General features: G+C 50.2%; 1 protein-coding gene across 1 annotated transcript in view; it reads left to right on the plus strand.

Annotated features, from left to right (window-relative positions):
- The window catches only part of LOC119461197 (cyclin-dependent kinase 16-like), a 142,708-nt gene that overhangs the window by 43,188 nt on the left and 86,890 nt on the right, over positions 1-12,630 (plus strand).

Here is a 12,630-nt window from a genome sequence, read left to right on the forward strand (position 1 = left end):
CCTGAAGGGGATCACACAGAAGTTCGATATATAGGTAAGTCGATATATAAACTAAATATTTAATAAAAAATTCAAGGTGATTTTACAGCTATTCGTTATACACAATAATTCGTTATAAGTGGGTTCGATATTGTCCGGGTTCGACTGTATAACCGAGCACTCGTTTCTGCTGTCGAAGCGCACGTCGTCTATACGTATAGCTCGCCGAGTGATTCGCCTGTACGTATAGGCACTCCGTACAAGTACTACACACACGCGCGGATTTACAGACCTTGGCTCTTTTGCGCGTTTTTTTTTTTTTTTTTTTTCTGCATCCACGCGCGCTCACGATGCGCGCCGCGCGGGCGCTCTTCATGCATGCGACCCGGTTTTTGTCGTCCGCGCGACGGAAGTGACGCACGAGGCGGCCTTCGGCGCGCGCGCTCCGAAAGTATACCACACACACAAACGGCGGCCGGGTGAGTGCCTGTGTGTATGCAGCGGTCGTGGCGCCTGCCGCTTTCGGACGCTGGATGGGGACGCTGTTTTTCCACAAAACGTTTCCTCGTGGACACGGCGGCGTCTCCCATAACGCCTGCGTGTTGTATATACAGGGTGTTTCAGCGAACGCTTTCAAACATTTTTTATCAGTTGCTTGTGGCAGGTGGCACCATTAATTCTAGTTCATGAGCTGGTCTACTCGAAGAGGCGGACATTACTTGCACAAAGAATTGAAATACGTAAACTAACAATTAACAGAAATTCACTAATTAAGTTTTTAACTAATTACCTTATGGGCCATATCGCAATTTACAAATTCTATAGCCGTGGAGTACGAAAGGCGGGATCCACTTGCATGGAACGAATTCTCAGGACGACACCAGTTTCGAGATATTGATTCCCGAATTTTGCGGAGAACAGCATGGGCGGTCTGGTTACTTCTGTGCTTGAATGCATAAAACGACGTTTTGTTAAGAAGTATAGTATAGTAGAAAGTAGTAGTTTGTTAAGTGTTGTAGTAGGAAACATTGAAAAGAGAACGAGCGTGGAAGAGGTACGGCGTTTCCTCCCGTTTTCACCGTTTGTGAGCGAGCAGTGGCGATCGTGCATGGTCGAAAGCCCTAGCCCTTTCTTCAGCACTGTATAGAAAAAGATAAAGAAAGGAAGAGAACCCGGGACCCTTCTCCTCCCTTTCCTGCTCGCGCCCGTGGCTTCCCAGGCACGCGGCCGTGTTCTCGGCGTGGGGTCCTCGCGCGGCCGCCGTCCTTGCATTGCTCGCACCTCTTCCCCCTCCCGTTTGTCCCTTCTCTCTCTCTTTCTTCGTTTTTCTTCTCTTTCTTTTCTTGCGGTGCTTTTCTCTCGCAGGCGTCTTCCTCGTCTCGTTTTTCTTTTTTCCGTTCTCGCCGTTGGTCTCACTCCTGCCCCCAAGAACAAAAGAAAGGAGCGAGCGAGCGTGCGTCAGGCCGGGTTTCTAGGTTGCCGGCTGAACGCGCACTCGTTTTTTTTCAAGGGCCTGGGAAAGCGGCGTGTTGTCGCTGTGGGCCGCCCTTCTCTCACCCGCGCGCCACAGGCTTTCCGAAATGCGGGTAATATTGGTGCTGTTATAGATGCACTAAGAAAAAAAAACGGAATGTTAAGTTAGGCTGTAATGGTTAATTACGCTAATGTAGTGGCTAAACGACCACTGTTACCGCGAGATGGGGTGCATCCAAAAAAAAAAAAAAAAAAAACGCAAATGACGTATGACGGGTAGCGATGCCGTTATAGAGCTCCCTTACAACCTCACTGTGACGTCATGAATTCTATGTAGGTCTCGTTAATAATTTATCACGCAGATGAAGGCACAATAAAGAGGAAACTCATTTTAAGTGCATTAGTAAATTAACCTTGTGCAATGCCGAAAAACTGTGAAAAGGAGGCATGTCAAGCTAGAAAATGCAAGCCAAGATACGAAGTTCCTGTATCACGTCGCCACGAAGTTCCTGTATCATGCAGCTCGACGCGACTTATTTGGATTCTGACAACGTCTACTCGGGCGCCTATAGCTTATATCCGTGAAAAGATGGGTGGCATAGGATTTTAAGAGAGCCAGAGACGACGGAACTCGATCGCCAACTTTTCGAGGATTTCTACTGCGCCGCAAAACGGCCTAAGTACGAGAAGACATGCATTGAAATCCGCGAGGTCGCAGCCGAACTGTGTCCGCGTGATCTTGTGTGTCCTGCCTTCCGTCCCTGTCTCAGGTTTTCTGCCGTTTAACACAATAGCTAAGCTAACGTGCAGTGCAGTCATCCCTCCCTGCCTCATCTCATTGCCTTCTCTTATTCTTTGTTGTGACCTCACTTATGCTGTTCGTATTCAAACGGATCGCGTCTCATAAGGCTGTCCAGCGTACCGTACTTTCGTAGAGAGCGAGTTCGCATCGGGGCAACACCGTACCGTGTCGAGAAAATGACGCATTGTTAAAGGTCGGCGGCAGTGCAAGATCGGAGCGCACTATAGGCGCGTTTGGTGTATGTATGCGTAACCGGGGGCCCCGTTCGGCACCGCTTCCGCACCGGAATTGCGGGCCCGGGGACTTTCCGGGCCTGACCGGAGGGTGGGAAGGAACCCCTTTCAGGGGGAGCCAGCGCGTTGACTGCTTGACGACGTCCTTGGCACTCTGTCAAGGAAGAGAAGTCGTCTGGCCGCCTTTTGTTGCGGCCGCTTGGCCCTCCCCACCTTTCTTTCGCGGTCTGTATGTGCAAGAGCGGGGGGGGGGGGGGGGGGGGGGGGGCTGTAGCCGTATAGAATGACGCCTCAGGGGCATCTCGGCGCGGCCCATATCCAGCAGCGCAGCAGCCCATTAGGGGAGTTTGCGTTTTGTGTTTTCCTTTTTTTGGTGGCGGTTCCGTTTCTGAGCGCGGAGAGAGGGTCGTGTTTGTTTGAAATGACGCCATGCGCCAGGCCCCCTTTTCGGGGGGGGGGGGGGGGGGGCACTGACCCTTTGAGATGTGCTTCACTATATGGAACCTGGTGTTGAGAGGAGCCGAGTAGGTTAAGAAATGGAGCCAAACGCCGCCGCCATCTCGGGCTGTGACACGCGTGAACATCTCCTGAATTTCGTTGCGCAGCGACGGCTCAAATTCGTGCCAAGCCTGACGCATCTATGCAGCCTTTCGCATAGTTTCGGGCATAGATTGTTTAGGAATTGCGCCGATGTTGTAACGTAAGTCGAAGATGGCGCTATTCCAATCGCTTTCGTGAAATAGTCTATAATAAAGCGCTCCGTTTGCTGGACGAGGGAATTTTCCGCGGCCGACTGGTGGTGGACTTGGCTGCGAAAAACGAGAAAAAAAGGAAGGAAATAAAAAAAAAAGAAATTACCACGTCCTTTCGACAAGAATAGGAAAATGCTTGCCTCCTTCCCTCGACGGCGTGTTTTCTCCGACACGCTCGATCGATCGCAATCGCGTCCGCGCTTCCTGGACTCGGAAGACTCGACGCCGTCTTTTTTTTTTTTTTTTCCTTTCCTTTTCTTTTCTTTTTTTTTCGTAATCTCGTCGTCATCGTGCGAGATCAGCGCTTCTCTTTAGATCTCCTCGTGCTCTGCGCAGAAAGCGCAGATGATAACGCGCTCGCTCGCACGATTCGTATATACGCACGCTTATTACCTTCGCTCGAGCGCATCTGCTTTCTCTTGTATGTATGTATGCCGTGTTTTAGTATAGGAAGATAGCTAAGTACGCTTGTCGGCGCGCGTACGTCGTCGGCCACTTTCTTCGTTCGCGCGTCACGCTCGGCGACCGCACGGGGCGACCGCTCGAGCGAGCGAGCATGGTCACGTGATGCGCGAGGATCAACCGGCTGGATCGGCGCGGAAATGTTTGGGGGTGAAAGCTTCGGTGAAAGGAGCAACGCGAAATGGGCCCCTTTTTTTCTGTTCTGCTTGTTTCTCCGGCGTGCCTGAGCAATTTTCTGTATCGTCGCTTCCCTGATTGTGGCTTTACGCGTCGCCAGAGAGCGCCGTGTGCGTCGGCCTCTTCGTTGTTGTTCGCATTACAGCGAAAACCGCCCCTAGAACGTTCCGTGTAGAAGGATGTTGTTTTGATGTGGCTGGAGTACGTCCGTCCTCGAAAAGAAGAAGAAAAAGAAAAGTAATATTTAGGGCAGGCCGCAGTGACAGAAATTTGTGGTCGCAAGGCTCCCTGACGTGGAAGGTCACATTAAAACGTCTTATACGGATTTTTTTTTTGTTCCTTTTACGACCTCCACAGTATGTTCATTGTAGAGAAGTCGAAGAAATGTTAGAGTTCATTTGTGCGGAATGTCTGTTCTGTACAGAATGTTCTATGGAATATGTCTCTGTAGAATGGCAGCTTCTGGAATTATGGTCGTACACCTTTTGCCGACCTATGTCTATATAGACTTTATAGAGATATTTATTTCAATGTCTGTTAATATCAAGAAGAGCAAACACTCTCACTCTCTCTCTGTGGGTGCGTGTGCACAGGTAGTGTAGTAATCATTATACCTGCTCTAGAGAACAGTAGAACACAACAAAAAAAAGCAATGGTTGAGAAAAATTTGGCAACAGGAGCAACAAACTAAAAAGGTACATTGCATCAATGCAGCACAAAGTGTGGTGATTTATGGCATGTCGCGCTGGCCGCCGACTCTGCTGTTTTTTTTTATTGCGATAGCAATTGTATGGACACTCAAAAGCAGATTTCTGCCGTCGGCGTCGCCGTCGCCGTGAGGTTCCGTATGACGTCAATGGAGATGAAATCGTCGCCGCGCGCCGAACGCTGTATGTGCGAGTGAAAGGGCGCGAGAGGCGCGCGCTTTCACGGGGAGTGAACGCACGGCGGAGAACAAACGCGCGTTCTGCGCCGTGCTCGCTTAAGGGCTGCAGAAGTAGGCGTCTCTTTCCTCCTTTACAATCACCATATATGTAGAGCAAACGCGCCTTCTTCCGACGCGCGAAAGGCCGTGAGGTGGGGGGGGGGGGGGGAAGGGAGGCGACGTTTAGCTGCGGCACCAAGTGCCTATTTATATCAGAGGCTCCGGCAACAGTCACCAACGCTGCACGCATTTTGAGCGAACGCGGGCAAAACGCCGACGGCGTCGACAACAGTTCTGCGTGTTGCCGGTGCTGCTGCATGTCCAAGTTTATACAGCTGATAAAGCTAATATCATTACTCCGTATAGCTCTCTACAAATTTGCTATCGCAATTGATGCTTCGCCTTTCAGGTGAAACTGCGACAACTTTTTTTTTTTCGATGAAATGGCGGCTTATCTGTGTCGCCCTAGTGTTTCCCGGGTCAGTGCTTGCGTGTTTCAATGATTGATTGATTTCGTTTAACGTCCCAGAGCAACGCTGTACTTGTGGGAGAAGCCGTCGTAGGCCGGCGTCGGGTCAATTTTGGCCACGTATAGGGTTCGTTGACTTGCATCCAAATCTAGGTATCCAAGAATGCTATTGCGCATTGATTCCGATGGAATGCATTCGAGGAATCGAAACTCGCGACGTGTCGTGGTCAGCGCCACAACAACACCGTATACATTGAGAGACAGAGGTTGTTGAATAGGCAGCCACACATCGCCTCTGAGGTCTGCGACATTGCACGCCGCCTGCAAGACCTTGGGGGCCATAGTTAACGAATCGGGGTGACAAACAGCGGTGAAATGAACGAATTAAAATATATTTAAAGACCAAGAAAGAGATCCTGAGGCATTTCTTTCTTGACCTCGATAAGACAGCGCGGTATAATTGCCACGCGACGCCGTGCTGAACGGACGAAGCAGACTGCAGAATATGGGGGCATGACACGACACGAAACCAGCGGGAATAGATGTCTTCACAGGCAAAAGGAGCTTCAGCCGCCAAGAGATAAAACAGCTTCACGCCTAGGGTCTGCTGAATTTGTTTTCAAGCTTTTAGTAGCCTCTGCGCGCTCTAAAGGGCACCGGTAGGGGTTCAATTAACCGAAATGGCATGCATGCTATCGCCGTTCGAACTAAACCAGCTTTTCTTCCTTAGCAATGTATTGTTTCTAGCCTCGACTTCCCAGTGTGTTCGAATTAAGCGAGAAATCGAATTAAAGGGGACTCGGCTGTATTCGCTTCCGTATGTTTTTTTTTTTTTGTCATAATGCTAGGTACTGTCCTTTGTATTATCGTGCAAGCTCTCTTTCCGTATTTCTTGCTCGCCGTCTCTGCAAGAGTCCGTTGACTTTCTTTTGTTTCCATCCACTGTCTCTTGTTTCGTGTACCGGCTTCTGTCGGCATGCGATGCAGCGGCTGGAGACCATCGATTTTTTTTTTTTTTTTTGTCTTTCAGGTTGTTTTCGTTTGCGCTTTGCCGAACTCCGCTGTGAAGCTCGCGTTCCTTTAGCGTTCGATGTGGTCTGGCTGGCTGCGAGTGTCCATGTCCTGGAATTGTTTTCCGCGTTCTTGTTTTAGGCTGCGGTGCAGGAGTGCTCGCTGAACCGAAGAGGCGAACAACTGGCCGATCGCTATAATAGTCTTGGTTTGTCTGACCTTCTTAGCGGACTCTTGCCAAGGGCATTGTCCTGCAGTGTTATCTGACTTTTGCTTTTTCGGTTCATAGACGGGTCAAGTTTACTGTTGGCAGGTATCTGGAGGCTTGCTGCTTGTAATTAAGCGTGAGGGTATCGGTGACGTTTTTTTTTAGACACAAAGCTTCTGGGCTAAATTAACTGAAAGATGAAAGGGAGAGGTGTGAAGGGGGGCAAATTAAAAAAAAAATTGTATGAAGTACATATATAGTTGTGTAATGTAGAGGCTCACTACAGGCAAATTAATCAGCGTGATAGTGTTATAGCGTGTATGGTAGTGTAATGTAGACGCCTTCCACATATAAATTGACCTTATTTTTAGTGTTAAAGGTTGTACTGTGCTGACTCAGATATGAAAAGGATAGCGCTAGGAGGAGGGGAGTAAACATTTCAATCGGACATATATTCTTTAATTATGAATTCGCGAATTATGATCGAATGTTGGTTCCAGTATATATATTTTGCGAGCAACACGTGAGAGGCCGTTTCTGCCTCCGTTGTTTACTCGATCATCCCAGTGACTATAATAGTTTTGAAACGGCGCCCAATTCGGTGTACACGCGTAGATCGTAAGGCTTTCTGCGTATTGATGTAAATGTGAAAATAGTCTGTTCAGTCTATATGCCTCTGAAGAGCCACTCGAATTGGCTGAATGTAACCACATCACCGCACGTATGACGTCAGTGACGCATATATCTTGTGTGAAAGGAGCCCCGCCTTGAGAGGAACGGTTCCCGTCAGTCGAGAAAAGAAATTTGAACGGAGTTCGGTAGCAAAGCTCCCGTGCTCCGCTAATCAACGCTGCTAATCGCGAGTTTCTATTAAAGGGAATGCGCACGTAGGCACGGTGCAGCAATTAGTGACGCATCGTGCAGCAAATTTAACCTTTCGCTCGGAACGCGAGACTCGATGTAACAGCGATTAGGCGGAACCCTGCACGGTTTACAGCGCATATGCGCGCCTGGCGGAAGAAAGCTTGGCTATTAGCGGAGAAAAATGAAGGGCAGAGGTTGTCCCTTGCCGAATTTAGCGACTGCACCGCAGTGCCGGGATGCGTATGTTAAAGAATCTAGAAGGCACAGGGGGGCTGTGCCTTAGCAACCGCGGTTGAACGCGATTGGCTGAAACGCTGCCGGTGACGTTCTGATGTTACGCCGTGAGGATTATTGCATTTGCGTGTCGCCCACGATAGGTTATGTTAGGTTAGCGCAAAAGACGCTAGGTGGCGCGGCGTACTCTCACAGCGGTTGCCGAGGGCGTCGAGCATCGCCGGCGCCGTTTCAGCCAATCGCGTACAATCACGGTTGCTAAGGTGCGTTAGCAATAGGAATGTCAGAGTGGAAAAAAAGTCTGTGTTAAGTGTGGTAAGCCGGTCACGTGGGGCTGGGAGAAATTAGAAATGCGTGTGTGTGTGTGTGTGTGTGTGTGTGTGTGTGTGTGTGTGTGTGTGTGTGTGTGTGTGTGTGTGTGTGTGTGTGTGTGTGTGTGTACATATATTATAGTGCAACTGACGGTGAGAAAATGGCGCCCCTGTAGATCTTTTGCATGCATGGATGTCATGGAGGTCGCCATCTTGTGGTGTACTATCAAGCTGCATATATAAACAAGAAGCGTGACAGCAGGAGAGGCGCGTCTTGCGCCTGGCGACAAATCGATAACTGTAATAAACAATATAATGTGGTGAAAACCGCCGCTGTCAAAAAGCGACACAATCTACTCGTGATAATATACGGTGCACTGACGTCATCGTGGCCGCCATGTTTGGGCACTAGCACTGGAAAAAAGCGCTTTCCTGTTTTCCTCCTTCCGATGGTTTTCCTGGAGGCGTCCATCATGGAACGTGAATTAGCGTTGTCGTGACTCGCGGGGGCACTCGGGAGTGCGCTCGCTCGTGAAATGCATGTGCCTGGCCGTGTGCCGCATAAATACAGTTGCGGTTCCACCACATCGCATTGCATATAGCGCCAGCGTTTTCGTTCCGCGCTTGTGGGCGCTCTCTGTCTTATCGCTCGCGCTGCGCGCACGTCATTTGCAGGCGTGTGCCGTCTATTGTTGTGTATGGCAGTGCGCCCCGGCCACGAACTTGCCTTTTGTTCGTACACAGAATGCTGCAATTGCGAAGGCGAGGGGTGCATTGAGAATGCGTAATGTCGTTTCTCTTTGTACGGTTCTTTTGGGGTTTTTGTGTGTGTTTGATTCAACATTCTCGCTACTTGATCGGGCTTTGCAGCGTGTGCAGTAGATCGGGGCTCTTTTGTCCACGGTTGAGATTACGTAGCGATCCCCCCCCCTCCGAAGTACGCACCTTCCGCCCACCTTATCTGCGCACTCTTTCCCGTTCTGTATCTCCGCTATGTGAGAGCAGTGTGTTTGCGACGCACTTGTTTTCGGCACTCAAGCACCCCAGAAATATGTTCAGCACCCAAGTTTGTCAAAACGAGAGAGAGATGAGGCGCTTTGTCCCGTAGTCGACAATAGCTTGCGTTAATATGTCAGTTAAACAAAACTTGTTCCTCGAGCTGAAAACATTTGTCGCGCATTTCGGAGAGCAAAATGCATCCATAAGACTATATAAGGTTCATCATGAAACACTGCAGCGCGCACGCAAAAAACGAGGACACAATGCAAACCAGTATTATTGCTATAAGATGCACGCTGAATGTGACACCGGAGGGAGGGGCTGACGCCCCGCGATGTTCAGATGCGCCTCTTCGGCTGCTGACTTCGTTATTATATATGCGTTGGGGAACTCCTCTTTCTTTTGACGAAGCCATTGGTACGAATTTTCTTCTCATTTTTCCCAGTGGCTGCGGAAAAAAAAAAAAAGTACACACTGGATATCAGCGTGATAAAAACGCGATAAAAAAAAAAAAATGCCGCTTACGCTAGTTTTCCACGCCAGAAACGGCGCCCAGCACTTTCTCCTACAGCCTTGCCCCTTTTTCCCGTGCCGAGCTCGTTATGCAGGCGCCCGTCTTGTGTCCTCTCATGCATGCAATCCCATTTTGCGGGCTGCCGCGGCGCGCGCGCTTTCTCTCTCTCTCTCTGGCTTTCTCCTTCGTCCTTTCGTTGTTATTGGCGTATCTTGCCGAAGATGCGCAAGCGATCGACTTCCTCGTTTGACGGACGCTGGTTTCTCCGAGGAAGTCCCGGCGGCGCACGCTCGTGTGTGTGTGTTGTGTTTACGGGTGTCTTGCTATCGCGTGCGGGCTTTTGTGTTTGCGTTAGCGTCAGTTTTTTTTTTTTATCCCGTGTACAGGCGTTTTTACGTGGTCGTATGTTTACGTGCTTTTGTGTTTGTGCTTGCGTGTGCTTATATTTCTGTTTGTGTGCGTGCTCTCGTGTTTACGTGCTTTTGTGTTCGCGTGTGTGCTTGTGTGTACGGTTTAGTTTGTGTTTCTGGCGCTGGCGCGTTTTTGTGTTCACGTGGTTTCTGCGTTTACGCGTTTTTGTGTTTGCGCGCGTGTTTTGTGTTTACCTGTATGTGTGACAATACGTGTTTTTGTCAACTTCGCTCCGTCTTCGCGCGATGACTGTAAGGATGGAGTTCCGCCTTCGCAATGTATTCGCTGGCTCGCCGGCGCTGCAACCGTGTCCCGCTTGATAAGAGAGGGAGGCGGTAGTTGTCGTCCTTTTTATTCGACGAGGAAGTGCTTCTCCGCGAAACAGGAAGGCACGTGCGCGATTATTCAAAACGCGGAAGAGGCGGCGCGGCCCCCTGTGAGGGGCGCCGTCTGGGAGGGAAGTGGTGCAACCTGCGGTCGCGTTCGCGAGTGTCGCATGACTTCTCGGAAGAGCTTTGTTAAAGCGAGATTTTGTAACAGTTTGACCTTCGTTTTTTTTTTTTGTCGTGTGTGCGTGCGTCCTGAATGTCGCCTTTTTTTGTCGCCTTCGTTCAGGGCCTCACGGATTGTACTTCGTTTCCATCCTTCCTTACATTTTCTTGTGTTGCTCATCGCAGTTGATATCTGTATTTCCGTGTAGCCCCTAGGTCCGTTTGCCTTTCTTTGCTTGTGCGTGCGGGATTGGCTGGCGATTAGAAATGCTTCGTGGTTACGCTTACACGAATCCGACAACGTCGGATCGAGTATTCTTGTTGTTGGGCCGAAAACTGGTGGTCGTGTTCATGTATAAAGAAAGGGTAGCGGGTTGGGCCGAACGACCGCGTGTAGACGCAGGTCTGTCTAGGTCATCTCGACTTGTAACTCTACCAAATTCACGTCGAGTCCATGTAAACGAAGCTTGTGGAACACGCCACTTTGTTCAGGATAGTTATTCGCACGGTGCGTGCCGCGATTACCTTGTGGCATCGGCTGCCGTGTCGGCAAGTTCGGAAGGCATATCTTGCTTTGGTTCGCGATATGTGTGTCGCTGATGTTCTGCAAACACCCGAGTGTAAAAGTTTTGAGTAATTTCGTTCTTGTTTAGTATAGTGCGAGAACCACATTTAACTATATTATTAGGTGTCAAGAAAGCGGTCTACCAGTCTTAGTCCCACCAGTCTCCGAAGTTCTCCAATGTCTCTCCAATGTCTGTGGTACGCGGGCGAGGCAATTGATATGGAAGCCTCCCGTGACGGCCGCAAAAGTTCCAGCCTGCATGTACGTCTCGATCGTACACATTGCTGGGGGGACATACATAACACGCTGTTTGCCAAAACGCGTCTGCTCAAGGCCTCCTCGTTGCCATGTTGGTCTTCCATATTGAGATGCCTTCGCCGTGGGTGCGAATACGTGGGAGTGCTGTTAGTCGTTCGCATTTCTCAGAGAGTGAGGCCTGTTGACCCACTTAGTGATTGAACAGCTTCGCGCGTCAACTGCGTCGTGCCTTTGGTAACACTTCGCTTAACTTATCGCGCCTCTTCTCGTCTGCGCGCCGTTGTCGACTCGTGTTATACAGTGTACGCGATTGTTGCCGTATAAGAAAAGCGCGCTCACACCGACTACATTGTTGTAACGCCGGTCGTTTCAGGAACGTGTATTTCAGGAACTTGCCTTTGTGGATGCTCGTTCAGGCGTTGTCGTCCTATGTAGGGCGTGTATGTGGAAGGGCGGTTGGCTACGTTCTTTCAGTCTGGTCTTCGCGTGCTCGGCGACTGCGTGCTAATGCGACGACGCTAGAAGTGCTAGGGGCCACGCGTTGCGTGAAACGCGCCCCTTTTGTGTGACAGCTCGCGCTAAACGCGACGAGCTCGGCGCGTCGAATGAGCAGCTTGCGCGGACACAAGCGCGTCCCGTTGAAGAAGACGCGCCGCTCTTGTGTGTGTGTGTGTGTGTGTGTGTGTGTGTGTGTGTGTGTGTGTGTGTGTGTGTGTGTGTGTGTGTGTGTGTGTGTGTGTGTGTGTGTGTGTGTGTGTGTGTGTGTGTGTGTGTGTGTGTGTGTGTGTGTGTGTGTGTGTGTGTGTGTGTGTGTGTGTGTGTGTACACCTTCGTGAAGCGTATACATAGGCCGCAAGGAAGTTAGTTCACTCGTGCGGGTCACGGGGACGGACTTATTTTTAGTTTGAGAGAACGGCGTTCTTATTAGCGCCCACGCCACCCCCACGTCCGTGGGTGTCAAATAGGAGGCAAGTGCGAACTTGTTGGGATGGTCCTGCAGACGGTTCGTGGGAAAGAGTTATGTGCATTTCCTTAAGGGCGTCTTTCATGCACTTGCCTATAGCCTTATCACCTGGATACGCCGGCTACGGGCTGATGTCGAGATGAGCGCCATTTCTCATCTAAACGCGCTTGAATGTCTCCAGTATCGTTCCAGTTGCCAGTGCGAAACACTGTGTGGTCCAAGAGAATTTAACTTGAAGACGGGGTCACTGAACGGTGGTCCTCTAGGAGTCTTTGTCGTCTGCTTCGCTGTATATACTGTCTTTCGCACGACCGTGCACCTGCCGTATAAGCAGTTTCAAGTTCTTCAAAGGTACAGCGCCCTTTCGTCTCCTTCTGCTGCATTATGTCTAGAGGTTGGCGGGGGCGTCGATCGGGGTCGCGTGGTCCCGCAAAACGGGGACAACCTGCCATAATAGTAACAACAAAACACCGCGCGCGCTCGTTGGTTAAACAGCGAGCAGAGTTAACTATGGAGACAGGTGTCCAG

The sequence above is a fragment of the Dermacentor silvarum genome, chromosome 8 (genome assembly GCF_013339745.2).
Source record: "Dermacentor silvarum isolate Dsil-2018 chromosome 8, BIME_Dsil_1.4, whole genome shotgun sequence".
Lineage (NCBI taxonomy): Eukaryota > Metazoa > Arthropoda > Arachnida > Ixodida > Ixodidae > Dermacentor > Dermacentor silvarum.